The following is a 27,820-nucleotide window of genomic DNA, read 5'->3' as shown; positions in this document are numbered from 1 at the left end:
CTCACCCTCTCTCTTTCCCTTCCCCCCCCCCCCCTTTCCCCCCCCCCCAATTGAGAAGACAAGGAATTTAATACAGTGAACTTTGAAGCTCTTGCAGGTGGGACCTCACCCATCTCCACAGGGCCCTGTGTGATGTCCAGGGGAATCTGGGATGACCCTAAGGAAAGCTGTCAATCAGTGACTTGCCTAGGGTCATAGAATGTGAGTGGCAAGAAAACCAAATTTCCTGAACCTCGGGTCACTGCCCTACCCCTTCACTCCAAGGTACTTTCGAGTGGCTCAGGGAAGACTGGAACTCAGAGCCCCTCCACTCACTTTTGCCATGGACTCAGCAGCACTAATACACTGAGCAGTAGGTAAAGTATTGGAAGGGGATCCACCAGCCGGCTCTTTGCCTGGGTCCCTGATGACATTGCTGCCTGGACTTTAGGAGCCTGAAATATCTGAGCATCTCTCCAGAGGCCAGGGGCCCCTAGTCTAGTCCTTGCTGTGCCCGTTGACTTGCTGTGTGGCCTCGAGCCAGTCTCCTAGTTTCTCCACGTCTCATTTTCCCCACCAGTAAAATGAGACTAATCATCTTCAGCCTCCCGCACTGGGGTGTTGTGAGAATTAATTAAGGTTTATAAAATGCTTTGAGATCTGTGGATGAAAGGCCCTGGAGAAGAGCAGAGTATTATTATCCGTTATTATTATTGTTATTATTCCATCCAAGGATCTCAAAGCCCCTTATAGACACTAATTAGTACCTTGCAGGGGTGTTTTGAGGATGATTAGACCCATTTCACATATGGGAAAACCTAAGCCGAGGGAAAAGCCAAGTCAGACCAGGTCACGAATTAAGAACAGCAAAGGCAGAGACCAAACCAGGAGTCTTCACTCTCAGGGCTTCTGCTCTGCTAAGTCCAGACCCTGCTCCTTTCTTAATACAAAGGGGCCAGAGAGCTAGAGACCCCAATTTCCCTGATCCTACCATTCCATGAAGTGTTCCCCCAACCCCCACCTGGCAACTGCCCATCAGCTGATTATAATTAACTTTTTATTTCCAAGCCTTGCTTCTTAATGTGTTGACCCTCAGTCAAAGGGTCCAGGATGAGAGGAATTATTTTCCTGGGGGATCTAAGATTTCTAGGTTAAAGAATTGCCCTACACAGACTATCCATGTCTCATTCCTTTTCAGACTACACTTTGGATTTCCTCTACCATTCCCATCTCTCTCCTTTCCCCCTTCTCCTTTTCAGATTCCTCTCCTGTGTTGTATAGAGCATTGGGCCTGGAGTCAGGAAGGCCAGAGTTCAAATCCAGCCCCACTTACTAGCTGTGTGACCTACCTCAGTCTCCTCATCTACAAAATGAGCTGGACAAAGAAATGGCAAAACACTCCAGTACCTTTGCCAAGAAAACTCCATAGACAATATTACCATGCTATAGTCCACCGGATCACCAAGAATTGGACAACACTGAGTGACTGAACAACACAGGGTAACTGATCTTTCAAAACTCAGTGTTTGCTCAGCTAAGTGATTAGAGGCCAGTGACTGGAATCAGGCCTGTGGTAGGGGTGGCCACCTAGACACAAAGACCAGAAGAGAGACTAGGCTGGCCCTGGAAATCCCAGAATGGTAGAGCCCTCCTTTAGAACAAAGCAGATAGGTAAGAGGGGGTATGATGCGGTGGAGAGGGTGTTGGAACTGGGTCCAGGAGACCTGGGTTCACCTCCTTTCTCACATGTTCCCTGAGTCATGAAGTGGCTAGAGCCCTGTGCTTAGAGTCAAGAAGACCTGAATTCAAACCCAACCTCCTGGCTGTGTGACCCTGGGAGAGTCACTTAACCTCTGTCAGCCTCAGTTTCCTGAACTGTAAAATGGGGGTCATAATAGTACTTACCTCCCAGGTTGTTTTGAGAATTAAATAAGATAATATTTGTGAATTACTTAGCATAATGCCTGGCCCCTAAGGCTTGTTTCCTTCCTTTCTGTGTGACCATGAACACATCACTTGTTTTCTCAGAAACTTGGTTTCCTCATCTCTGAAATGGAGATAACAATACTGACAGGGCCATTGTGAGAATAACAACACTTACAAGACCTCGAAAGCCTTAAGTCAACACAGAAGCAGGAGCAGAAAGGAGCCTCACTGATCCTCTCCCTCCCCGCCCCCAAGTCATTTTCTAGATGAAGCAGTGGAAAGAATGCTAGATTTGGGTTCAAATCCTGCCGCGAATGCTTATTGTCATTGTGATCTTGGTCAAGTCAACCTCCGTGGGCCTCAGTTTCCTCGTCTGTAAAACGAGGGGTTTGGACTCAGTGGTTTCCGAGGTCCTTTCCAATTCTAGAATGAGTGTTCTACAAGAACTCAAACACTAATCTGACCCCCTTACAAAGCAGCTCTTTTTCTTCCTGGAGATAACTGGGAGACCCTTTCTCTATGAAGCCAGCCCAGCTGCTCATAGGAACTGTGCCATGGAGGCAAGCCTGCTATAAAAAGAAAGCAAAAGATTCAGCAGTAGTAATTTAGAGCTAGCTTGTACACATTTGCAGACTGAGGTCAAGACGTCTGGATTCCAGGGGCATAAAGTAAAATCACTAAATTAATTAATTCAATCAACCATAGAGGCTTATTCACAGCTAATAATTGGGGCAGGAGAAGTGATATGACCTGTCCAAGGTCATTAGAGCTGGCCTGATTCTCAGTCCAGTGCTCCTCCCAGACGACCACGCTGTCTGCTTTTCTTCCATAAATACATTTGCAGAAGGGTATTCATAATAGATTAGCTAATTGTTAATTGGGAAAACAGCAGAGCTGGGAGAGAATGGGGCTTAAGTCATATAAATCTGGATGGAAGCAGGGGTAAAAAACAGAGTGTAGATCCCTGCCTAGGATAGGGGGCAGTTAAGTATAGCAGAGGGCAACTAGAAGGCTTAGTGGACAGGGTGGTAGCCTGGAATTAGGAAATCAAATTTGGCTTCAGACACTTAGTAGCTGTGTGACCCTGAGCAAGTCACTTAACCTTGCTTACTTCAGTTTCCTCTTAGGTAAAATAAACTGGAGAAGGAAATGGGAAACCGTTCCAGTATCTTTGCTGAGAAAATCCCAAAAAGAGTTCAGACATGACTGAAAATGGCTGAACAACAAAGTATAGCAGAAAGAACCCTGAATTTGTATCCTGAAATTCTAGCTTCCAGTCTCATCTCTGTCCCTAATTAGCAGATGCATAATTATAAGGAAAAAGCAATCATTCTGGACATTGGGCAAATCACTGCACCAATCTGGGCCTCAGTCTCCTCCCTTGTAAAATTAGTCAATTGCTCTATAGCATAGGATCTTTGTGTGTGTGTGTGTGTGTGTGTGTGTGTGTGTGTATGTGTGTGTGTGTGTGTGAGAGAGAGAGAGAGAGAGAGAGAGAGAGAGAGAGAGAGAGAGAGAGAGAGAGAGGCAGTGTGTTGAAACCTATGGACATTTCTCAGAGTAACCTGCATTTATAATTGAAGAAAATTCTAAGTTCAGTTAGAGGTTTATGAAAATTAAGATGTAATTTTTTTCCCTTCCAAGTTTGCAGATACCTTTGAAATCTATGCACAGACCCCTTGAGAGTCCACAGACTCTAGGTAAGAACTTGGGGGCCTAGATCACCATACTGAACTTAACTAGAACTGGGGCCACTGAATTATACATAAGTATCCCTGTGGTTGTATATTGACTAAGAAAATCACACAGCAATACCATCTATGTTCTACTGTATTTTTATTTGTTCTGTTCAATATTTCCCAATTACACTTTCATCAGACTTGGTGGCACTCTTGAGCTGCCTACAATGGAATGTTTGACCTCTCTGGTCTGCATGGTCTCCAGGACTCCTAACTCTGTAATTCAGTTCCTATGAAGGTACAGAAGAGCACAGAGGTGTGTAGGGTTCTCCTGGGCAACTGAGGGCTATGGGGGTAGGGATGCTTAAATGAATGGGGACAGAGTTAAAAGAAAACTATCCATCTCAGAATCTGACCTTAGGCTGCCCCATAGCCATGGGGAACAGAAGGCCCTAACTAGCTACTTCTTGGTAACACTGTGTGGACTTTTTCCTCCCTTTCATGGAGTAGCCCCCTAAGAAGAGGGACAGACCAGGAGAAGGGGCATTCATTCTTCCTGAAGAACTTACAATAGAACAGGATGACCTGCGTAGCCCAGAATTGCGGAAGGATATAGAGGAAGTGAGTCAGGAATGAGATCACCAAGGGGTTTCTGGAAGTCTATGTATGAGAGCTACAAATTTAAGTCTTACCCAGGTTGTCCCTTGGCCAGGCAAGGAAGCTTAGCTTGCTCTAGCTTCTCAGCAAGGACCTCCAAACCCATCTCCAAAGTGATTTGATTCAATAGAGCATTTATTAAGTGTAAATTGATGGGGTTGAGCTAGATGAATTCAAAGGTACTCTAAATTGCTCTATCTAAATTCAAGTCTTAAATGTGGGAGTCTTTGATGGAAAACTCTATCACTGGGGGAGAGAGAGATGAAAGGAGAAGAGTCAGGAATCATAAGATTATAGGATCATAAATCAGAGTTGGAAAAATCCCAAATGGGTCACATAATTCAACCTTTCCATTGCTTTACAGAAATCAAAGCTCAGAGACATTGTGACTTGCCCAAGGTTGTACATGTGAAAGTAGATATGAGATTCAAACCCAGAGCTTCCCATTTCAATGCTGATCAATAAACCAACTGCATTTGCAATCAAGATCCCAAGATCATTCCAAGAATTTAGAAGAACTTCTAAGAGACAGATTCAGATATTACCTGAAAACATGATTGAACAAATCCTGGCACTAGGCTAGGTATTTTCCTCCTTTCTCTTCTAGATATACACATAGCAGAAAGAATGAAAACATCTATGCTGATTCATTCTCTATCTGTCTGTCTGTCTTTCGGGTAGGTGGCAGTGTATAGATCTCTGGGCAGTGTGTAGACCTAAGTTCAAATTCAACCTCAGACACTTCCTAGCTGTGTGACCCTGAGCAAGTCAACTAACCTCTGTCTGTCTCAGTTTCCTCAACTGTAAAATGAGAGTAATAATAGAATCTACTGCCCAAGGTTATTTTGAGGATCAAATGAGATATTTGTAAATCACTTAACATGGCACATCGTGGGCTTTCTTTCCCTTCCCTTCCTTTTCTCTTTGTATCCTTTCCCTTGCTTATTGCTCCCCATCCCTCTTTGTGGGAAGCTAGGTAGCACAGTGGATACAGCTCCAGTCCGGGAGTCAAGAAGACCTGGTCTCAGATACTTACTAGCTGTGTGACCCTGGGGAAGTTCCTTAACACATCTGAACCTCTCTCTGCTCCCTCATTTGTTAAACAAGAGATGAAAAGGGTCCCTTCTAACTAAAGGAAAAATCTAATCCAACCCTCTCATTCTACAGATGAGGTCAATGAGACCCAGAGTGGTGAAGTCAGTGGCCCTAGGTCATACAGGTAAGAAGAGACAGAACTGAGATAGTAACCTAAGTCTTCTGACTCAAAAGAGCATTTTTTCCCACTTCACCATGACGATATGGTGTGAAGAAAGTCCTCTGTAAATCTTAAAGCTTCCTAGAAACATGAATTATGATTATTTTCCTTACCCGGTCCCTAACAGGCTTGCACCCCAAGGCTGTTAGGATGGGGCCCCTCTCCACCTCTGCTGCTGGTACTCTGGAAGAGTCACATTTCTCAGCTCTACTGCCCTAGGTACATACAAATATGTCTGTGCCTCAGGTGAACTGAAGGAAAGAAGGGGTTTATCCAGGCTGGACCAGGAGAATTGGGGAGATCTCTCAGGGAATGTAAGCCCCTTGAGGTCAGGCACTGTTTCACTTTGTCTTTGCCTCACTAGTGCCTAGTACAGGTCTTGGCACATAGTAGGTCCTTAGGAAATGCTTGTTGGTTTGATTATAATCAATTAGCCATTGCTGGCTGATGTTTGTCCTTCATTCTCAAAGAAGGCCAATCAGTGTTGGCCAATCAATGAGGATTAGGCATCAGGACCTTCCAAAGATGCCAAGACCCAACCTTAAGCCCAACCACAGGCCACCCTGGGAATTTCGAGAGAGTACATTAGCTCCTTTCATTACACTCCTCATTAGCATCACTTAGAAAAGGAAAGATACCTTCACAAGTCTGCTGGGGAGTAGGTGGTACAAGTATCATTATACCTGTTTTTTAGATGAGGAAATCAAATCAAAGGAATCTCAAAGGGCTAGGCAAAAGAGGGAGAGGGCTAGAGAATCCTGGTTTCCATTCTCACTGCTGGGTCAGGAGGCTACCTAGACGACAGTTGCCCAAAGGAATAATCCTAGACAAAGAAGGAAGTTAAAAGACATTGAGGCTGGTTTCTCAGACCTTACTAAAGAGTACAATTAACCTGGGCAGCACCAGAGGGGAAATTTGGCCTCAGGCTTTTAGAAACAGAAAAACAGTATTATCATCCTGGCACAGGGAAATTCAGACAGGGAAGAGCTCAGAGACAGGGCAGACACTTCCTTCTTGCAGGGTTCATTCTCATGTGGTTTGGCACTGTCATATCTCCCTTTAATGATGGAAATATAGACTTGTCTTCTATTAGTTTAAAGATGGAAATGCAGACTTGGCTTCTTCCAACTTCTCCTCCTCTGCCTGACCCCTGGCCTTATGCCCTGCTCCTTCTCCCATACCATTTGCTGGGATCAGTCTGGGTCTCCAGGTCTTTGTCGACGGACCTAGGCAAGCAATCTCTGTGCTCTCTGTCTCTCAGGGTCCACATTCAGCGGCTCTAGCAGAGGAGGTGGGGAGATGGAGCATCTGTGCCCGTGGATGGGAAACTTTGTTCACAGAGGGAAGTAATTTACCCAAGATTATTCTGTCAATTATTGACAGAGCTAGGACCAGAACCCATATCTCCTGACACTCGACCCTGGCTTCAGCAGTTAACTCATCCAGCCTGGCCTCAGCCCCCTCATTTTCCAAATGGGAATAATAATATTTATACTACCTTCTTTACCATGGTGTTGTAAGGAAAATATGTAAACTTTAAAGTGGCATGACAATGGGAGTTATTACTATTGTTATTCTTTCCACCTTCCATGTGTCTCATCTGCCTCAGCTTGGAGGGCAGACCTGCAGTGGCTCCCAGTCGCCTGTAATAAACTACCATCTCCTCAAGCCTCCCTAGAGCTAACCTCCCTTTCCAGTTTTGTTTTCCATTACTTCCCTTTATGAACTCTATGAACTCTAACCAAACCAAACTGCCAGCTACCACCCAGTTTCATAATGCCATCTCCTGCCCTTTGCATCCGTACAGGGGCCTCCCTCCAGATATTTAAATACTTCTCTTTCTTCAAGGTCCATCTCAGGTGCCAGCTGGGCCATGAATCCCTACCTTGTCTTTTCCTCCCCTGTACAAACCTGAAAGTGGTAGTCACATTGACTCTGAAATCAGATGACCTTTGTTCAAATTGAGCCTCTACTGTGTGACCTTGGACAGGTCATTTAACTTCTCTGTGCCTCAGTTTGCTCATATGTAAATTGAGGGGGTTGAACTAGATGGCCTGTGTGGACTCTTTCAGCTGTGATTCTCTGATCCTCCCTACACTTTTATATTTGCCCTATACTTCAGACACACTTTGTCCAAAGGTAAATTGCAGTTACAGTTTGTGTATTTGCCTAATTTGTCCTACTAGACTGTAAGCTCCTTGAGGACAGGGTTATTTTCTCTTATTTAATTTCCCTTACATCCAATTGGCATTTAATGAATGTTTGTTGAATTGAATTGAATAAGGCAAGTATTAATCTTCCACGAGGAAGAGAAAGGAGGTATCATGTGCCAGGGTGATTAAAACATGACCACAGTCTTGACCACTGACTTTCTTCAGACAGAAGTGGAGATGAATTAGGAATTCTAAGAGGTAGAGGGGAGGAGGGAGAGCATTCCAACTTGTAGAACTGGAGAGGGAGGGAGGCAAATCACTTACCTTCTCTGCCTTAGCTTTCTCCTCTGTGTTTTGGGTAGAACAATACTTGTACAACCTACCTTACATGGCTTGTTGTTGTTGTTTTGGGAATGCTTTTTAAATAGTAAAATACAATCTAAATGTGTCGCTACTACTACAGCAGCTACTGCTGCTGCTGCTATTACTATTACTAGCTGGCTAGCTAACACTTTAAAAGGCTTAAAGGTCTGCAAAGTGTTGTATTTTATTCTCATGACAACCCTAGAAAGTAGGTGCTGTTATCCCCATTTTACATATGAGGAAACTGAGGCAAACAGAAGTTAAGTGACTTGTCCAGGGTCACACAACTAGTGTCTAAGGCCTGATTTTAATTCATGTTTTCCTCACTGCAGGTCCCACTGTTCCATCAAACTGCTATTCTTATTAATATTGGTAACAGTACTAGTGGTTTCTATTATTGCTACCACCATCAAAAGGACTGGCTCCATTCCAGTTGGCTGTGTAGTAGCAATGCTAGGCCCTGTATGAAATGACTTAAGACATCAGGGTCCTTCCTTGTCCTCTGGGAGTAAGCTGAGCTATTGAGGCCACAAATTATATAAATGATAGGGGGTTATAGGGGGCAGCTAGGTGGCAGGGTGGATAGAGTACCAGGCCCAGAGTTAGGGAGACTTCTTCCTGAGTTCAAATCTGACTTACTAGCTGTAAAACTCTGGGCAAATCACTTAACCCTGTTTGCCTCAGTTTCCTCATCTGTGAAAATGAGCTGGAGAAGAAAATGGCAAACTGTTCTAGTATCTCTGCCAAGAAAACCCCAAATGAGGTCATAGAGAGTTTGGACAGGACTTAAAAATGACAGCAACAAAGATTGGGGATATGAAGTAAATGCTGACATCACCCATAACGAAAGGCATAAGGGCATTTACTGGTGGTGGGGAGAAGCAGTCCATTTCCTGGCTCAACCACGTCTCTGTAACTGTGAGCCCGTGGCTTCCTCTCTCTCAGTCTTGATCTCTTCATCTGATAAAGTTGGGTATCCAGCTTCACAGAGTAGGTTAAGTCCTGAGAGGCTGGAGGGAAAAGGTCCGAGGTTCCCCCACCCCCAACATACACAGTCCTTCCCTTCATCTACTAAACACATAGGGAGAGGTTCTGGCAGAAGCCGTAGTGCCCCACATTGTGGGGGCAAAGCTCCTGGACCTGTGGCAGCCCCTCCTAACAAGGAGGCTAAAATTGCTAGGGGTGGGGTAGGAAGAAATGGTCTGCGTAACCATAGCAAAAGTGGCGGCCCATGAAAGGAAGGTCAGGCAGAATGTCCAGGATGGATTCAATGACTTCGAAGTCCCCTTCCAGCTTCATACCTCAGGTCCTGGGGGACAGGTGAAGAGGGGGAAGGGTTAAAGCAGCTCTCTCTTTTTCCTTCCCTTCCCCTCTTCCACTTCCCTTAGTTCTGCCCTTACATGAGGCAGATGAACTTCCCTGGGGTTAGAACATGCACACAAAGGAGGAAGAACAAGTATGCCCCAGAGGCAGCGGTGGAGAAGAGAGGAACCACTGGGCTTGAGGTGGAGAAAAAACGGAACTGGAATGGTTTTCCACTGACCCATGACCATTACCACCTGACCCCTCCCTACTGCTCTGTTCCCTCAGCTAAGACTGACTATCCCACCTCTCATGACTCCAGCCATGTGACCCCCCTCCCCCGCCCCAAGAATTCTAGTTTCACTCCCAGGCACCCCTGACCATTTCTCCCCCACCATGGTTCTAATCTGGTGTGAAAATCAGCCCCTCCCCCCCAGTTCTGATATCACTCTTAGCCAGCCCTGACCATTTAGTCCTCACAGCCATGGTCTAATATGGTGTGAAACCCCCCTCCAGTTCTGATCTTACTGCTGTCTCTTTCCATGACTCCAGTTTATAATCTCATTCCCCAACCAATTCTGATCATACCCACAGTCAACCTTGACCATCCCTCCTCATGACTCCGACCTGGAACATACTCTGGTCCCCACCAACCCCACCCTGATCACAACCTCAGCCTGCCTTAAACATTCCCTCTCCACCATGGTCCCAAACTGAAGTATCCTCTCTCATCAACTCCAATAACACTCCAGGTCAACCCTACCCATCCCTTCCTTGACTCCAAACTATATTGTGGTTAATCCCCCACCCCTCTCACTAACTTTAATTATACTTCCAGCCAACATTGACCATTTCCCAACCCACCTCCCATCTTGATACCTACTTGTACCTTTCCCATCCCTCATATCCATGCCTGCACCATTAGCTGATCACACATGCTCCTGACTACAAACAAGGATAATGTGGTTCAGTAGAAAGGGCAGAGGGTTTTGGACTCAGAAGACCTAGGTCCAAATCCTGACTCTGTTACTTCCTGTGTCTTTGATCAATTCACTTATACTCTTTGAGCTTCAGTTTCCTTATCTGTAAAATGAGGGGATCAAGGTTAATAATCTCTGATGTACCTTCCAGCTCTAAATCTATGAACTTCTGAACCTCACTGTTACCATTATAATTATCATCATTGATATTCAATACAATAAAGGCTCATTAAATACCTCCTGTGTGCATATCACCATGCTGGAGTCTGGAGAAGACACTACATTTGGGTAAGACAAGTTCCAACCCTCAGGGAGAGTATAGCCCAGGATGTGGATGTGGCCCCTGCACAAATGTCTCTTTAGAGTTGCAAAATACCAGACCATCATGTTTGTGCTCTCACTCTCTCCGCCTGCCCTCCCCCCCAACTTCTCTCTCTCTCTCTCACACACACACACACACACACACACACACACACACACACGCGTGCGCATTTGCGCACACACGTTAAAGTTTGGTGTTTTTTTTTAAAGAGTGCTAGACTGAGAAATTATGAAGAAATTCAAGGGAAAACTACATTACATTCCATGCCAGTCCAAACCCCTACAACATGCCTGTGGCCACTGGGAAAGGGTTCATGCAGAAGAAGCTAGACCAGTAGCATAGCACATGGAAGCCTTCCAGTGCAGAAACCAAGGATGAGCCAAAGAGACTTAGAGTCTGATGGTGTGTGCTGGGTGTAGGGAGATGGAAACCAAGACAGTTCGTGGTCAAGGATACCTGAGCCAGGGCTCAGAGACCTGTGGAGCCTGAACAAGTAGGGCAAGGATCAGGGGATATCTGGATCACAGGATCCTAAGAGGTTACCTCTAGTGCAATGGACTGGTCAGCCCCTCCTGAGGAGAGGAGAGGAGAAGAAAAGAGAGGGGGGGAGGGGAGGAGAGGGACAGTCCAACAGACAGACAGAGACAAAGAGAGAAAGATAAAGACACAGTGACATAGAGACAGACACAGAACTGCCAGGATATTTACAGCAAATCATTTTCTCCATCAATGACAGTGGAAACCACCCATTTGGTATCTATTATCACAGTTCTTAGTATACTAAATGAGGAAGTTAAAATGGAACTAAAACTTTTTTTTAATGGGAAGAGCAGCTAAGATTCTGAGGGGAATGAAGGATTGAATCTCAATACATTTGTAAGAGGGGAAGATACCAAACAATTAGAGGGAAAAGAATAGTTATTACTATTTTTAAAAGTAACTAAGAAGATACCTCTGTGGAGTAAGGCATCTGTCTACTTTTCCATTTCTATAAGCATTTTCATAAGAATAATTTACACATGTATTGAAGGCTTCTTTGACTTTAAAAACATGCAGAGAATAAGCAGATATTGACAACAAATATTCTACAGCAGATCATATCCTTACAATTACAAGTTTGATTGAAAAATGCAAAGATTACAAGATTCAACTCTGCTTCTGGCTTTTGTTCTTTATTTGAAATTTTTATTTGGAAGATAAAGGTCTTCTTAAAAGGCTTTATTCCACTAATGTGTCACCCATGGTCATGTGAAGATAATAGAAAATTCCTTGAGAGATGCAATAATAAAAATACTTTGTTCAGGGTGAGGGGCAGGGGGAGACAAAAATGAAATATAAATAATCCACCAATCACCTTCTGAAAGAAATTCTAAAATGAAAATTCCCAAGCTAAAATCCAGAGCTTCCAGGTCAAAGAAAAAAAATAGTGCAAATATCCATAGAGAAAGTATTGAAGTATGAAGGGCTAGAGCTAGGGCAAAATTTGTTATGCTCCAGATGAACTAAAAACTTCAGGGTTAACAATCAAAATTTCAGAGAAAGTAACAACAAAAATAGATTTGTTTTAAAGTGATAAACAGGAATTACATTACACTTAAACGTGCAATAGAAAATGAATTAATATCAACACTCAACATATAAGAACCAAATGTTATAGCATCTAAATACTTAAGGGAAAAGTTAACCAGTTTATAGGAAGAAATGGACATAAAACTATATCTCAATGAATCCCCTCTCAGACCTAGAAAAATTTAACTGAAAGATAAGCAAGAAAGAAATTAAGGACATGAGAAGAATTTTAGAAAAGTTTGATAATGACAGAGATTGATGATTATTGAATAGAAATGGAAAGGAGCAGACATATTTCCTAGTTTGGCATAGCATATTTACAAAAATTGATCATGTATTAGGCATAAATACCTCACAAAGAAAAGCAGAAATATTAAAAACATCCTTTATTAACCACAATGTAATAAAGTTATATTAATAAGATCATAGATTTAGAGACCATTGAATTCACTCCCCCTCATTTACCAGTGATAAGACTGAGACACATAGAAGCTAAGTGATTTGCCCAGGATTATGCAGCTAGTAAAAGTCTAAGGCAGATTTTGGACCCTAGTCTTCCTGACACCAAATTCAGTGTCCTATCCACTCTTCAGAGTAATCAAAAATTAAAAATTAATTCAAGACTAAATAACTTAATCCTAAAGATTCATGGGTCAAAGAACAAGTCAAAGAAACAAAAAAAAAATTTGTCAAAGAATGACAAAAATGAAATTACCTCTCAACAACTTTTGAGATGCAGCCAAAGCGGTCATGATGGGAATATTATATATCTCTAAACATTTTCATAAACAAAATAAGAAGGAACAGATCAAGAAATTAAGCATGAAACTAAAAAAGGAAAAGGAAACCTAGAAAAATGACAAAGTTTAAAATTCCAACTAAGCACCAAAGTAGAAATTCTAAAAAATCAAAGAAGAAGCTAGCAAAATCAGAAGGAAGTAAAGCCCAAACCACTGAATTAATAAATAAAACCAGGGCTGGAGTTTTTTTTTTTTTTTTGGGGGGGGGGGTGGAGGTGGAGAGGAAAAAATGAGATTGATTAATCATTAGATATTCCCATTAAAGCTTTAAAAATGAAAAAACTAAATTGCCAGCATGAAAAACTTAAAAAGAAAAATTGAATACAATGAATAAAGCATTATTTTTTGGAGGGCAGTTGGAGTTAAGTGACTTGCCCAAGGTCACATGGCTATCTTTTTAAAAATACTTATTTTAATTTAAAGAAAATAATTATTTTCTATTTGGAAATTATTTTGCCCAATGATTTGCCAACAATATTGACAAATTAAATAAAATGGATCAATATCTCCCAAAGTAGAAAAGGTGAATAACCCAATCTCAGAAAAAGAAATTGAAGAAACTATAAATGAATTCCAAAAGAAAAAAAAAGCAGGCTTAGATAGAGTTACAAGTTAATTTTATCAAATACTCAAGAAATAATTAATTCTAATATTACACAAACTATTTGCCAAAATAAGAAAAAAAAGGCATCCTACCAAATCTTTTCTATAATACAAATATGGTTTTGATGCTGAAACTAGGTAGAGGTAAAATAGAGAAAGAAAACAACAAACTAACATTGCTAATGAATATTGACACAAAATTTTTATATAAAATATTAGGAAAAAATCTGTAGCAATATATAAAAAGGCTCTACATTATGACCAAGTACTATTTTTTTTACCAGAAATGCAAAATTGGTTCAATATTAGGAAAACAATAAATATAATGGACCATATTAATAATGAAATCCCATGATCATATTGATATTCATAAAATGCTTTTGACATTTCAGTTGTGTCTAATTCTTTGTGACCCCATTTAGGGTTTTCTTGGCAGAGATACTGCATAGATTTGCCATTTCCTTCTCCAACTCATTTTACAGATGAGAAAAATGAGGCAAACGGGGTTAGGTGACTTGCCCAGGGTCACACAACTAATAAGTGTCTGAGGCTACATTTGAACTCAGGTCTTCCTGACTCCAGGCCAGGTACTCTAACCACTGTGCAACCAAGCTGCCCCAAAATGGGAAGATAGCCCTTCAGTTTGAAATTTTTTACCACGATTTAAAGAACTGCCAAAATATTTTTGTGCAAATTACAGACACAACGTATGTGTGACGACCAACTTTGATAGACTGGACTGTTCTCAGCAATGCAGGGTTATAAGACAACTCCAAAAGACTCCTGATGGAGACAGATGTCTACACCCAGAGAAAGAACTGAGTTTGAATCCAGATTGAAGCAAACTACCTGCTCTCGGTCTTTTTCTTGTTTGGTTTTGTTTCCTTGTTCCTATTGTTCATTCCATCTGATACAATCCTTCTTTACAACCTGACTAATGTCTAATGTGAAACTATTTGCAGATCCTATGCTTGATTGTATGCTGCCATGGGTGTGGGGGAGGGAAGGGGAGAAAATTTGAAACTCAAGGAATTGTGGAATTGAATCCTATAAACTAAAAGTAAACAAACAAATTAATAAACACCAAAAAATTTTTAAAAATATTTTTGTGCATATAGACCTTTATTCCTCTTTCTTTGATTTCTTTAGGATACAAGCCTAGTAGTGGTATAGCTAGTTCAAAGGGTTTGCATGGTTTATAATCTAGCATTTATATAGCTTTTCAAAGTTCTTTAGAAATAGCCTCATTTTATCTTTACGATAAATAGTACCTGGGAGGTACTATTATTATCCTCTTTTTCAGAAAGGGAACTGAGGATGAGACAGGTTAAGTGACTTGACCAGAGTCACACAACTAGTAGGTATATGAGACTGGATTTGAATGTAGTTCTTCCTGACTCTGAGTCCAATACCCTAACTCCTTTGTTACCAGACTGCCAGCAGAGATGAGGGAGAGGACGCTGTCTTCAGAGGCCATCTAGTTCAACTCTTATCTGACCAACCCCCTTTACATCATCGTGAACAAATCTCTGCTTAAAGACCTCCAGTTAAGGGCAACCCACTACATCCCAAGGCTCTCTATTCCATTTGGGGTTAGGAAGTTTTTCTTAATATTAAGTCTAAATCTGCCTTTTAGAACTTCAACCCATTGCTACTAGTTCTCTGGGGGAAAACAGCAGGACTTATCCTTTCAAATACTTCCATTTAAAAAGCATTTATTGTTACCTACTATGTGCCAGGCACTATGCTTGGTGCTGGTGATGCAAAGACAAAAACAGAACCAGCCCTTCGCCCAAGGAATTTCCATTTCACTGGGGGAATACAACATGTACATAGATAAGTAAATACCGTGTCTCCCCGATAATAAGACCTATCCCTAAAATAAGCCCTCCCCTTACTGTGTAAGATTCCTCTAAAATAAGCCCTCTCCCGAAAATAAGCCCTATTGAGATTGCTACTGTAGTGAAGGTGATCCCCTGCGCTACAATTACGGTACCCTCTGTATGCACCCGCTCCCACGACGCAGTCCACCCTCCGCCAGACCACTCCCCCCCCCCCCCCCCCCGTGAAACGCACGCCGCGCTCCGAGCTGCATCCAATCAGAGCTGCAGCAGTGAGCGCATCATCCTGTTCTTCCCCAATGATTTGCTTGCTGGTACATTTTTTTGTTCACATTTACCTGTTTATTAAAATTGCTGTCAATGTTCATTAAAATAAGCCCTCCCCTGAAAATAAGCCCTCTGGTGTTTTTCTGTCCAAAAAAAATAATAAGACAGTGTCTTATTATCGGGGAAACATGGTAACAAAGTGTGTGCATGAAGTAAATAAAAATTAATTTTCATAAGAGAGATAGGGAAAGCACTAATCCCTGAAGGAATCAGGAGGGGCTTGCATAGGAGGCGCCACTTATGCTGTCTTTTTTTTTTAGTATTTTATTTTTCCCCAGACACATGTAAAAACAATTTTTAACATTCGCTTTTAAAACTTTTGAGTTCCAAATTCTCTCCTTCCTCCCCACCCCACCCCCCTCATGGGGAAGACAAGCAATTCGATTTAGGTTATACATGTGTAGTCATGCAAAACATTTCCATAATAGTCATGTTGTGAAAGAAAACACAGACCAAAAAAAAAAAAAACCCTCAAGAAAAATAAAGGAAAAAAGTATTCTTCAATCTGCATTCAGACACCGTTAGTTCTTTTTCTGGGAAGTAATGGCATTTTTCATCATAAGTTCTTCAGAGTTGTCTTGAATCATTGTATTGCTGAGAATTGTGAAGTCATTCACAGATGATCATTGTAGACTATTGCTGCTGCTTTGTATACAGTATATTTCACTTTGCATCAGCTCATGTAAGTCTTTCCATGTTTTTATGAGAGCATCCTGCTTATCCTTTCTTATAGCATAATAGTATTTCATCATGATCACATTCCACAATTTCTTTAGTCATTCCCCAATTAATGGACATCCCCTCAATTTCTAACTCTTTACCCCCAGAAAAGAGCTGCTATAAATATTTTTGTACATACAGGTCCCTTTCCTTTTTGTTTTTGTTTTTATCTCTTTTGGGATACAGACCTAGTAGTGCTATTGCTAAGTCTAAGAGTAGGCCTTTGGGCACAGTTCCAAATTGTTCTGCAGAATGGTTGAATCAGTTCACAACTCCACCAACAATGCATTAATGTCTCATTTTTCCTCCATTCCCTTCACCATTTATGATTTTCTTTTTCTGTCCTATTAGCCAATCTAATAGGTATGAGGTAGTACCTCAGAATTATTTTAATTTGAATTTCTCCAATCAGTACTGAGTTAGAGCATTCCATATGGCTATAGATAGCTTTGATTACTTCATCTAAAAACTATTCATATCTTTTGATTATTTATCAATCAGGGAATGGCTCTTATTTTTATAAATTTGACTCAGTTCTCTATTTTTTTTAAATGAGAACTTTATCAGAGAAACTTGCTTCAAAATTTTTCTTTCGTAGTTACTATTGCTAACTGTATTTCCCTCTATCCTATCCCCCCCACTCTGTTTATTCTATTATTTCTCTCCATTTACCCTGTTTCTCCTCAAAAGTGTTTTATGCTTTCCCTTTCCTGTTTACCTTTTTATGCTTCTCTTAAATCTTGTGCTTGAAAGTCAAATTTTCTATTCAGCTCTGGTCTTTTCATCAAGAATGCTTGAAAGTCCTCTATTTCATTGAATATCCATTTTTTTCCCTGAAGAATTATACTGAGTTTTGCTGAGTAGGTGATTCTTGGTTGTAATCCTAGATCTTTGCTCCCTGGAATGTCATGCTCCAAGCCCTCTGATCCTTTAATATAGAAGCTTCTAAGTCTTGTGTTATCCTGACTGTGGTTCCATGATACTTGAATTGTTTCTGACTGCTTGCAATATTTTCTCCATGACCTGGGAGTTCTGGAATTTGGCCATAATATTTCTGAGAATTTTCATTTTGGAATCTCTTTCAGGAAGTAGGTAGATTCTTTCAATTTCTATTTTTTCCCTCTGATTCTAGAGTATCAGGGCAGTTTTCTTTGACAATTTTTTAAAAGATGTGGGATGAGACTTCCAGAAGTAGCTACTCCTCTACTAATTTAGTGGCTCCCCTGATTTTCTGGGTTCAGGGCTGTGCTGGCACAGTCTGTGCTGGACTGCACTCCTCTCTCACCTTGGCGTAACAGACCTTTCCTGCTGATCTTCCAAGTTGGCTTGGGTTGGAAATTTATTTCCCTCTGGTTTTTTGTGGTATCTGACACTATAGAATTTGCTTGAATCATAATTTTTTTTTGCTTTTTTTTTTTTTGGAAGGGGGAAGGCAGGACAGTTGGGGTTAAGTGACTTGCCTAAAGTCACACAGCTAGTAAGTGGTAAGTGTCTGAGGCTGGATTTGAACTTAGGTCCTCCTGACTCCAGGGCCAGTGCTCTATTCACTGCACCACCTAGCCTCCCCAAGAGTCATTATTTAAAGGCATTTGGAGGGGTTTGGGGGACAGCTCAGGTGAGACCCTGCCTTTACTCCACCATCTTGGCTCTATCCACTTGTACTAAGTCTTGAAGGAAGTAGGAATTCTAAGAAATGAAGATAAGATGGGAGCACATTCTCCAGGCATGGCAGATAAGTCATGAAGGTGGATAGAATATCATCACCACCAAGTCTTCTCTTTTCAAGGCTCAACATCACCTGTTCCTCAGGCAATCCTGAAATAGCATGTTTTCAAGGTTTCTCACCAGCTTGGCCACCCTTTTCTGACTGTGTTCCCATTTATCAATGTCTCCTATAGTATGTGCTCAGAAATGACCATCATGCCAAGACACGGTCTGACTAGGATTAGGACTGTGAGGACAATCACCTCCTTTATTCTGGACACTGAGTCTTTTTTAATGAAGCTTGGGATAAGACCTGGGGGTTTGGGTCATCATGTCATACTCTAAAATACCCAGATCTTTCTCACACAAGCTGTTGCCCAGCAATGCGCTCCTCATTCTATACATACAAACTAAGATTTGCATTTTACCTTCTTAGATTCCACCCACTGTTCCATCCTGTTAAGACCATTTTGGATCCTGACTCCAGTATCCTGTCCTTGGATCTCTTCTCTTCTCCCTCTGTACTGTCTCATTTAATGATCTCATCAACTCCTCTCAGTGCAATAATTGTCTCTTTGCAGCTAATTCTCAGATATATTTATCCACCCCTAACCTCACTCCTGACCATCCCACATCACCCACTGCCTATGGGACACCTACTTCTAGATGTCCCATAGGCATCCCAGACTCAAGATGCCCCAAACTAAATTCAGTATCATTTTCTTCAACATTCTCCTCTTCCAAACTTCCTATTATTGTCAAAGGCACCACAATCTTCCCAGTTATGCGAACTCCCAACCTCAGTGTCATCCGCAACTCCTCACTCACATACACCCCATATATCCAATATGTTGCCAAGTCCAGCCATTTTTACCATTATAACATCTCTCCTATATGTCCCCTTCTCTCCTCTGACACCACCACTACCATGGATTCATCAGCTCAATAGTCTCCTTGTTGGTCTCTCTGCCTCAAATCTTTGCCTTGGCATGGTGGTCATTTTTGAGCACCATTTTGTAGGAGACATTGCTAAGTGGAAACACTGTCAGAAGAAGGTGGCCAAGCTGGTGAAAATCTTTGAGAACATTCCATTCTGGTGGACAACTGCTGAAGCGATTTTCTTAAAATGAAGTCCTGACTATTTTGCCCTAAATCCTACTCAATATTAACTCCTAGGGCTCTCTATTGTCTCCAGGAAAAAATATAAAATCCTCTGTTTGCCTTCCTCTTCCTACCTTTCCAGTTTTCTTGGTCCCCTCCCCTACTCTATGATCCAGCAACACTGGCTTTCTTGCTTTTCCTTACACACAACACTCCATCTACCAACTTCATGTTTATTCACTGACTGTCCCCCATGCTGGGAATGCTCTCTCTTCCTCACTTCTGCTTCTTGGCTTCCCTGCCTTCCTTCAAAACTCAAATCCCACTTTTTGCAAGGGGCTTTTCTTGGACCCACTTCCAGACTCCCATTCCTCCCTCTCCTGGTACCTTCTTAATGGTTCATCTCTCATTTAGCCTGTATATCTCATGTGTACATAGTTGTTTGCATATTGTCTACTCCCTATTAGAACTTAGCTTCTTAAAGACAAGGATAATGTTTTTTTCTTCCCTTGCTTTGTATCCCCCAGAACAGTGTCTGGCATGTAATAAGCTCCTGTTAACTGGCTGATCAATTACTTATCATTCCTAGCTTCTTGTCACTTGCAAATTCAAAAAGCATTCTTTCATTCAAGTCACTGGAAAAAATGTTGAACAACAAGATGGATCCCTGAGGCTTTCCCTAATGAGATCTCTCTCCAAGATGACATTGAGTAATGACTACTCTTTGGGTTTGGTCATTCGACTAGTTCCACTTAACCATACTATTTTCTAGCCCACATCTTTCTATCTTGTCTGCCAAGATAGAATGAGAGACTATGTCAAATGCTTTGCCACATTAGGCAGAAGACCGATCTCCTACCCACCCCTCATCTCAATGGCCCTCAGGTCCAAGCTTTGATGGTTCTGCCTATGAGGTAGCTCTTCTGGTTGCCCATTATCCATGAAGGATCTAGATTCCTAGTGGCCATTGTCTTTGTACTCTTCTTCCCCTACCTAGCTCTGGGCCAATACTCTTTGTCTTGTAGGAGTAGTGAGTAATCACCCCTCCTTGCTTTCATCATGGTTAAGAGGGGGCAGTGGAGTCTTTTTTTAAGAGTTCACCCACTCAAGCCACAAAGACTGCTATGAAGAAACTTTTAAATGGGCTGCCCTGTGTTTAGAGTACAAGGATGCTGTCCTCCCCCAGCCTGGTTCTGGCAATTGAGCAGACAGATGGGCTTAGCTAGTTTACAAGCTATGGTCTGGAAAAGGGGCTCTCTAGGTTCTTGATGGAAAACCCTTCTAGTCATGGAAAGAGAAACATCAGAAGTGTGATGACTTGCCTGAAATGGAGCAGTACTAATACCATGGAGCATGGGGACATTCATAGGGTGGCTTTGGCCAAAGAAAGATGGGGTGGGGGAAGAGCTGAAAATGATAATGATATAATGAGGGAGGAGGATGTCCAGGTCTTTCTTTTTAGGGCCACTCTGAACAACCCTATGAAGTCAATCTTGGGATTAGATTTTCCATTCAGTTCTTGAAGAGAATGTTCCAGAGCCTGGGGATTCTCAGTGATTTTAAGTCCATTGTCTATCTTCTTTCCCCTGTCACTCAACTCAGGAGAGAAAAAGTGTGGTAAAGAGGCATGCAGGCTACGAAAAACATGCCATTTCCCTCAGAGGTTGTCCCTTAGAGGCCCAGAGCTGAGAACCACCAGGATGTGTGGTGGGTGGCAGGTGAGAAGTAAATAGCCTTGCATAGCCATGGAGGAGGTGAGCAAAATAACCAGAGAGTCCCTCCTGGACTCCCTGCTAACTCAGCCATGGTCTTGTTTGATGCTCGTGTTGGGAGTTGGACTGACTGGCTCACAAAGGCTGCATTTCTCCTGGAGATGCTTATACCTGAGGCAATTGCTTCATGCCCTACCTAGAACCAGGTGGGAATAGATTAGAGGATCCGGCTCAACAAATCTATGATTCAAGGATGGAAAAAGGAAGAGGATCATGATATTCATGAGAAGGGAAGAATGGGGATTCACTACGGTATCAAGTGACAGAATATCTGTAAAGTGCTTAACACAGTGGTTAGTACATAGTAGACACTGCATAAATTCTAGTTATGGAGGCAGCAGGTGGCAAAGTGCTTAGAGCACTGATCTTGGAGTTAGGAAGATTTCAGTTCAAATTTGGCCTCAGACACTTATTTGATGTTTGATCCTGGGCAAGTCACTTAACTTCTGTTGGCCTCAGCACCCTCAGCTATAAAAAGGAGGTAATATCTTGAAAGGTCATTGTGAGAATCAAGTGATATGATATTTGTACTTTAAAAAAATTTAGTATCATATCTAACACATAGTAGGTGCTACATACATACTTCCCCCTAGTTTAACACAGAGCCAGTTAGCCAGCACATCCTAATATAGGAAAGTAGTTATGATTTCTGATAAAACTGATCTGTACATTCTACAGCTCTCTCCAAAGGAATCCTTCCTTCAGTCATTTTCCAGAAGCCCCTAAGGTCTTCCTATGTTGGGAGGAAGAGGATTCAGAAGGGGTTGACCTTTCTCTCTATTCACATTGCCAACACCTTCATTCTGGCCCTCATCCTTTTGCCTTGATTTTTGCAGTAGCATCCTAATTACTCTCCTGGCCTCAAGCTTCTCCCACACTCCAACAGAGACTCCATATAATGGAGGATGTGGTTTTCTTTAAGCACATATCTAACCTTGTCACTCTCTTATTCAAAAACTCCCATGGCTCCCTATTGTCTCTAGGGTAGAATATAAATGAAACAGTTTTTTAAAGCCCCTTACAATCCAGTCCAAGCTTATCTTTTAAATCTCACTGGACATTACTTCCCATCCTATACTCTTTAATCTAGGTCATGGGTTCTTAATGTAGGATCTGTGAACTCTTTTTAAAAATTTCATAACTATATTTCAATAAAATTGATTTCCTTTGTGATTATATATATTTAATTTTATGCATTTAAAAACATTACACCAAGAAGGGGTCCAAAAGTTTCTCTAGGCTGCCAGAAGGGTCCATGACACAAAAAAGTTAAGATTGTCTGATGTAAGCCAACTGCCCTCCTCTCTGTCCCTCATTCAGGATGCTTTATCTCCCGTCTCTGTGCCTTTACTCTAGCTGTCCCTCAGGACTGGAACATACTCATGCTTTCCTTCCCTCCCCTTCATAGAATCCTCTCTTCCTTCACGATGTAGTTCAAGGGTCATCTTCTACATTAAGTCTTTCATAATCCCCCAATTGCTTATTCCTCCTTCCCTAGACAATCTTATATTTAACCACTTTGGACTTAAGTAGATTAGTATATGTGTGTGTGTATAATAACACATGTATGTATGTATGTGTATGCATAGAGTATATATGTATAGGCACATAGTATATATAAGTATATATGTGTATGTACATAGTATATATGTAGTATGTGTCTGTCTATGTCTTCTCTGTTAGAATGTAAGCTCTTTGAGGATAGGGATTGTTTTGTTCTTCATGCTTGGATTCCCTGTGCTTGGCACCTAGCAGGTACTCAATATATGCTTATTAATGGAATCCAGTTCAATAGCATTTATTAAGTACCTATTAATACTGGCCATTATACTATGTGCTAGAGACAAAAACAAAACCGAGAGTGAAAACATTCCCTCTTCTCGAAGATCTTACATTCTCCTGGGAATAACCAATATGTACACAGAACAAGGAAACAAATAGAAAGTGTACAAAGTGATCCAATAATATTTAAGAGGGAAAGAGTGCTAATAACTGGAGAGGCTGGGTGCACATCAGAAAAAGAGCCACGTCAGAGGCAGCTCTGGAGCTCAGCCTTGGAAAGAGCAAGGGCCTCTGAGAGGGGGAGGGAGAGGGGCAGAAGGGAGAGTAGGTGCAGGCAGAGGGGTGGGGGATAGAATGTTCTGCATAAGGAACAGCAACGAAGCTTGTCTTGCTGGAAGACGAAAGTGTGTAATGCTCAGTTTGGAAAGATGGATCAGAGGCAAATTATTCCCAAGTCCCAGCTGTGGGCAAGCCAGGTCCTGGCACAAGCCAGGGTGATGAAAGAGCAGGGGCCAAAGGGACTGCCCTCCCTGCACATCAAGTTGTCTTGCAATAGCTCAAGGCCAAGGACATGGACCCACACGCAGTCACAAAGCCCTTCTGCCTGGGTGCTGGACGCAACAGTGTGACCTGGGTGGTGTCCTTATCCTGTTCCTTTCTCTACAATGTCCTCCTCTGCCTTTAGGGGTGGGGACAGGAGGAACCAATAAGGGAATGCTTACGTTCATAGATCATTAGATCTGGAAGGATCCTGAAAGCTCATTTAGTCCAACTCTTTCCTTTTATAGATGAAGAAGATGAGACTCATAGAAATGAAATGACAGGCTCAAGGTCACACGGTTGGTGCCTGAGCCAGGACTCAGAAACTCCAGGTTTCCTGACACTGATATAAATAGGCAGTTCTTGGATTTCTCAGTTATCTTCTCCTGGTCTTCACCTCACAACCTCCTTCCCACTTTCTTTAGCCCATCCTTCAGGTGCTTAACATCTTAAGGCTGGTGATGATAGCCAACATCTATATATAGCACCTTAAGATCTGCAAAAGACTTTTATTCCTTCCTTCATTTATTTTTTTTCCATTTATTTTTCATTTTCTTACATGAACCTCACAATAATCCTGCAAGAGAAGAATTCATTACCCCCATTTTACAGATGAGAAAACTGAGGTTTCATGAGATTGTGTGATTTTCCAGCATCAGAGCTAGTAAGGATCTAATTCCAATCCAAGGTCTTTCCCACTCCAAGTAAATTGCTCTGTGCACTGTGCTGTGCTCCCTCCTGGTTGGCCATCCTAGCTAGGTCCAAGCAGGCTACCTCCCTCTATGGGCCACTTTCTGGGACTGTGCATCATAACTTTGTCCACTTGTCCCCCATGGCCTTTCTGAATAATTTGACTTTTTGTTCTTAGCCTCCCATAATGCTAGGAAGTTCTTATCAATTCCAAGCCATACTGGACGTCCTTCATCCCCTCCTGTGGGGATACCTTTTTTTTTGGAGCTCTGAAGTTTTCTATTTAGGGGTGGCAGCTTTATTGTTGGGAAAGAACAAGTTTAGATTTCCATTGTCCCCTGTTTCTGATTCAAGAGAGAGAAAGAGAGACAGAGAGACACAGGAAGACAGATAAAGAGAGATTGCAGTAGAGTGTTGTGGTGGGGCTGGCAGGTGGTAGAAGGGGACAAGTTGAAGAAATGGTTCCCACCCTCCACCCCCACCCCCGGGCAACACTTGCCTAACTAATCTGGCTGTGGAATGATTTTGGCTTTGAAATATGTTGACAGAATCCATAAATGCTGGGCTGGGGAGTCTGAGGCTGGAATTCCTGTACCTACTCCTAGAATAAGGCATGTCTGTGGTAGTCAGGCTGGGCAGGGGGTGGGGAGATTCTGGGAAATTTTGGAACAAATTAAGGGAGGTTGTTTTGCCAGGGAAATAATAAAGATTTCTGTGACATTGTTGCAGAGATTTTCCCACTATTCTCATCCTGAGAACAGTTTGGGAAACACTTCCCTAGAGTTTTCTTCAGCTGGAGGTTGCCTCAAAATGGTGGCAGTGGTCATGTTGATAAGGATGGTGGAGATGATTGAGTTTGTGGTGATAGCAGTAGCGATGATGATGAGAAGGCCTTTTCTGTCTCACTGTTTCTCCAGAGTTTCTTCCTGGATTCTCTGTGATTTCTCTAGCCAAAGGTTTCCAGAGGATGAGTGGCAATGTAGTGTATTGGGAAGAAGAGCTGCCACTAGCAATTTTGTACCTGAGGCCAGTGGATGGAGTGAGGAGGAAGTGAAGGGAACTCCAGGGCTAAGGATGAGGCTAGAGTAGGGAGGATGCTTGCTTTAGAATGGTACTTTCAGCACCCTCTAAATTTCCTAGGTCAGGTTCTACCATCCCCACCCTAGTAATACGTTCAGTGCCAGATCTTAGGTAGAAAAACTCTAAGAATGCTCTAGGAAGGGCAGAGTAGCTTGTCATTTTGTAGATGAGGAAATTGCATACAGATTCAAGCTAAGATCAGAAGAATGGGGAGTAGACATTTCCCCAATTTAGACATGCCATTAAGGGCTGAACATTAGACTGTGAAGACAGAATTGTGTCTTCCAGAAACTAGACGTCTGTGAAGGATACCCTCGAACTCAAGATGTGCTCTTTTCACAGCATAGCACAATGCAAAATTCTTCTGAATTTTGGAGTCTAAGGACTTGAGTTCAAATTCTGACTCTGAACAAAACTCTGTGTGTGTGTGTGTGTGTGTGTGTGTGTAGGGGACAATTGTCATTTACTCTTTCTGGTCATCAATTCCTCATCTATAAAATGGGGTGAAGGATGTGGACTCAATCTCTGAAGGCCGTTCCAGCTTTAGTTCTATGATCCAATTCTACCTGCTTGGTTAAAACCATCCTATCTCTTCCGGGTGAACCGTACTAGGGTCACTTCCCAGAATTCTCAAAGTCCTCCGAGATGTTCTTCCCAAAGTATCTTTCAAAGAACCCGCTAAGAGACAATTTCTGAAGCTGTTTTGAGTTGCATCTGAGGTAGATAGGTCTCTCATTCTGCTTCGCCATTGTTTATCCTTCATTTCTAAAGAGAACCAATGACATCATGGGGTGATGCTTTGGTTTGTGTGTGAATTGGCTTTAAGTGAGGCAGAGCTGCCCAAAGTCTTCAGCCTCACTCCTCCAGAGGCATTGAAGTTGAGTGGCAGGTCAAAAGTCAGGACGACTGACAATGGCCTGGAATGCAGTAGAAGACCTTGGTGACATTCTGTTCCTTGATATATTTCTGTTTGTTCCTAGACTTATTTCTGTCATATTGGTCCAGGAGTCAGAAAATCATCACTGAAGGACCTTTGAGGGGTGGGGGACCTGGGGTGGGCATATGTGGCCTCAGAGGCATAGCTTGCTCACCCCTGGATTCAAGGGAAGCCTAGAGGACAAAATGCTGGCCTGCCCCTAGGAAAACTGTTATGCAGGTGAAATGTATTTTTCAGATTCTCCTATAGTGTCCCCCTTCTTCCTTTTATCCAGTTCAGCCACCCTCCAATACTGGAAGCTCCAAGCACTCCCACTTGGGGTGCCCCACCCCTCTCAGCTGGCTAACCCCTAGAAGGATCTGATTAACTAATTCACCTAAATGTAGCTAAGACTTTGTGGTATAGAGAGAGGAAAGGGTTCTGGGCTTGAAGCTCCTAGCTGTGTGTCCCTGGACAAGTCACCAAACCTCTCTAAGTCTCTGTTTCTTGATCTGCAAAAAGGAGATTATAGAATGTACTTCACAAGGCTATGAGGATCAAATGAGTGTACAAGTATGGGACTTTGAAAACTTTAAAATCCTATATAAATGTCAGCCATTATCATTAAAGTGCTTGGTTTAGGGGTGTGAATTTCCAATGTGTAAACACCTATAATGCAAGCATAATAAAAATAGCTAACATTTATATGAGGCAACTAGAGTCAGGAAGATCCAAGTTCATACACTAGCTGTGTGACCCTGGGCAAATCACTTAACCCGAATCTCAGTTTCCTCATCTGCAAAATGGGCTGGAAAAGGAAAGAGCAAACCTCTCTAGTCTCTTTTTGCCAAGAAAACCCCAAGTGATGTCACGCAGAGTTGGACATGAATGAATAAGAAAAACAGCAAAACCATTTATGGAGCACTAATTATGTGCCGGGCACTGTGCTAAGCATTTTACAATTATTGCCTCATTTGTTCCCTACAATGATGCTGGGAGGTAGATGCTGTTATTGTCTCCATTTCACATATGAGGAAACTGAGGCAAACCAAGGTCAGGTGACTTGCCCAGGGTCACAGAGGTAATAAGTGTCTGATGCTGGATTTGAACTTAGGACTTTCTTGCTCCAGGCCAGGCTCTGTCCACTGTGACATCTAGCTGTTCCCAAGGTAACTCCTTTGGAAGGGATGGCTTTATGGAGTTGTCTGGGGGAGCTTGCAGGTGTCACAGGTTGCTTTTCCTGGGTGGTCCCTGCCCCTAACCATCAAGCTCCAGGCACTCTCCACATATCTATACTTCCATCCTGTGGTTGTGTCCCTACACCAGAGAGTTTAGGGGGACAGAGAACCAGCCTTGAAGCCACGAACTTATAGCTTCCCATTTCTGACCCCTATTGGCCATTATCATTTAAATCCTCAGGGCTCTCTGAGACTCAGAGGAGCAGATAAGGTTCTGATCTGCATTGATAGAAGAAATTTCCTCCCCCAGAAGTTCCCCAGACCAAGGACATCCCATCCCTATTAAATCCCAATCATTATTAAAATCTTAGCCCTGTATATCAATATAAACAACTAGAATTGCTCAGTGACTATAGTTAAATGAATTTGTTTCAGTGCATAAAATGTCACTGGGATAGTTTTTTTTTTCTTTTGGAGGGAGGAAGATAGGGCAATTAGGGTTAAGTGACTTGCCCAAGGTCACACAGCTAGGTTTGTGTGTGTGTGTGTGTGTGTGTGTGTGTGTGTGTGTGTGTGTGTGT

At 42.3% G+C, this 27,820-nt stretch overlaps 1 long non-coding RNA gene across 1 annotated transcript; it reads left to right on the top strand.

The window, feature by feature from the left end:
• Positions 1-3,544: 3,544 nt before the first annotated feature.
• Positions 3,545-14,630, top strand: LOC138149265 (uncharacterized). Its single transcript, XR_011165270.1, has 3 exons — positions 3,545-3,605; positions 5,409-5,460; positions 14,289-14,630. It is a non-coding gene; the product is annotated as an uncharacterized lncRNA (long non-coding RNA).
• The last annotated feature ends 13,190 nt before the right edge of the window (positions 14,631-27,820 follow it).

The sequence above is a fragment of the Petaurus breviceps genome, unplaced genomic scaffold, assembly GCF_028583685.1.
Source record: "Petaurus breviceps papuanus isolate PSGF00001 unplaced genomic scaffold, PetGlider_PUasm1.0 90845, whole genome shotgun sequence".
In the NCBI taxonomy this organism is placed as follows: Eukaryota; Metazoa; Chordata; class Mammalia; order Diprotodontia; family Petauridae; genus Petaurus; species Petaurus breviceps.
Note: the sequence above shows the minus strand (reverse complement) of the source record. Positions and strands in the feature narration are given on the sequence as shown.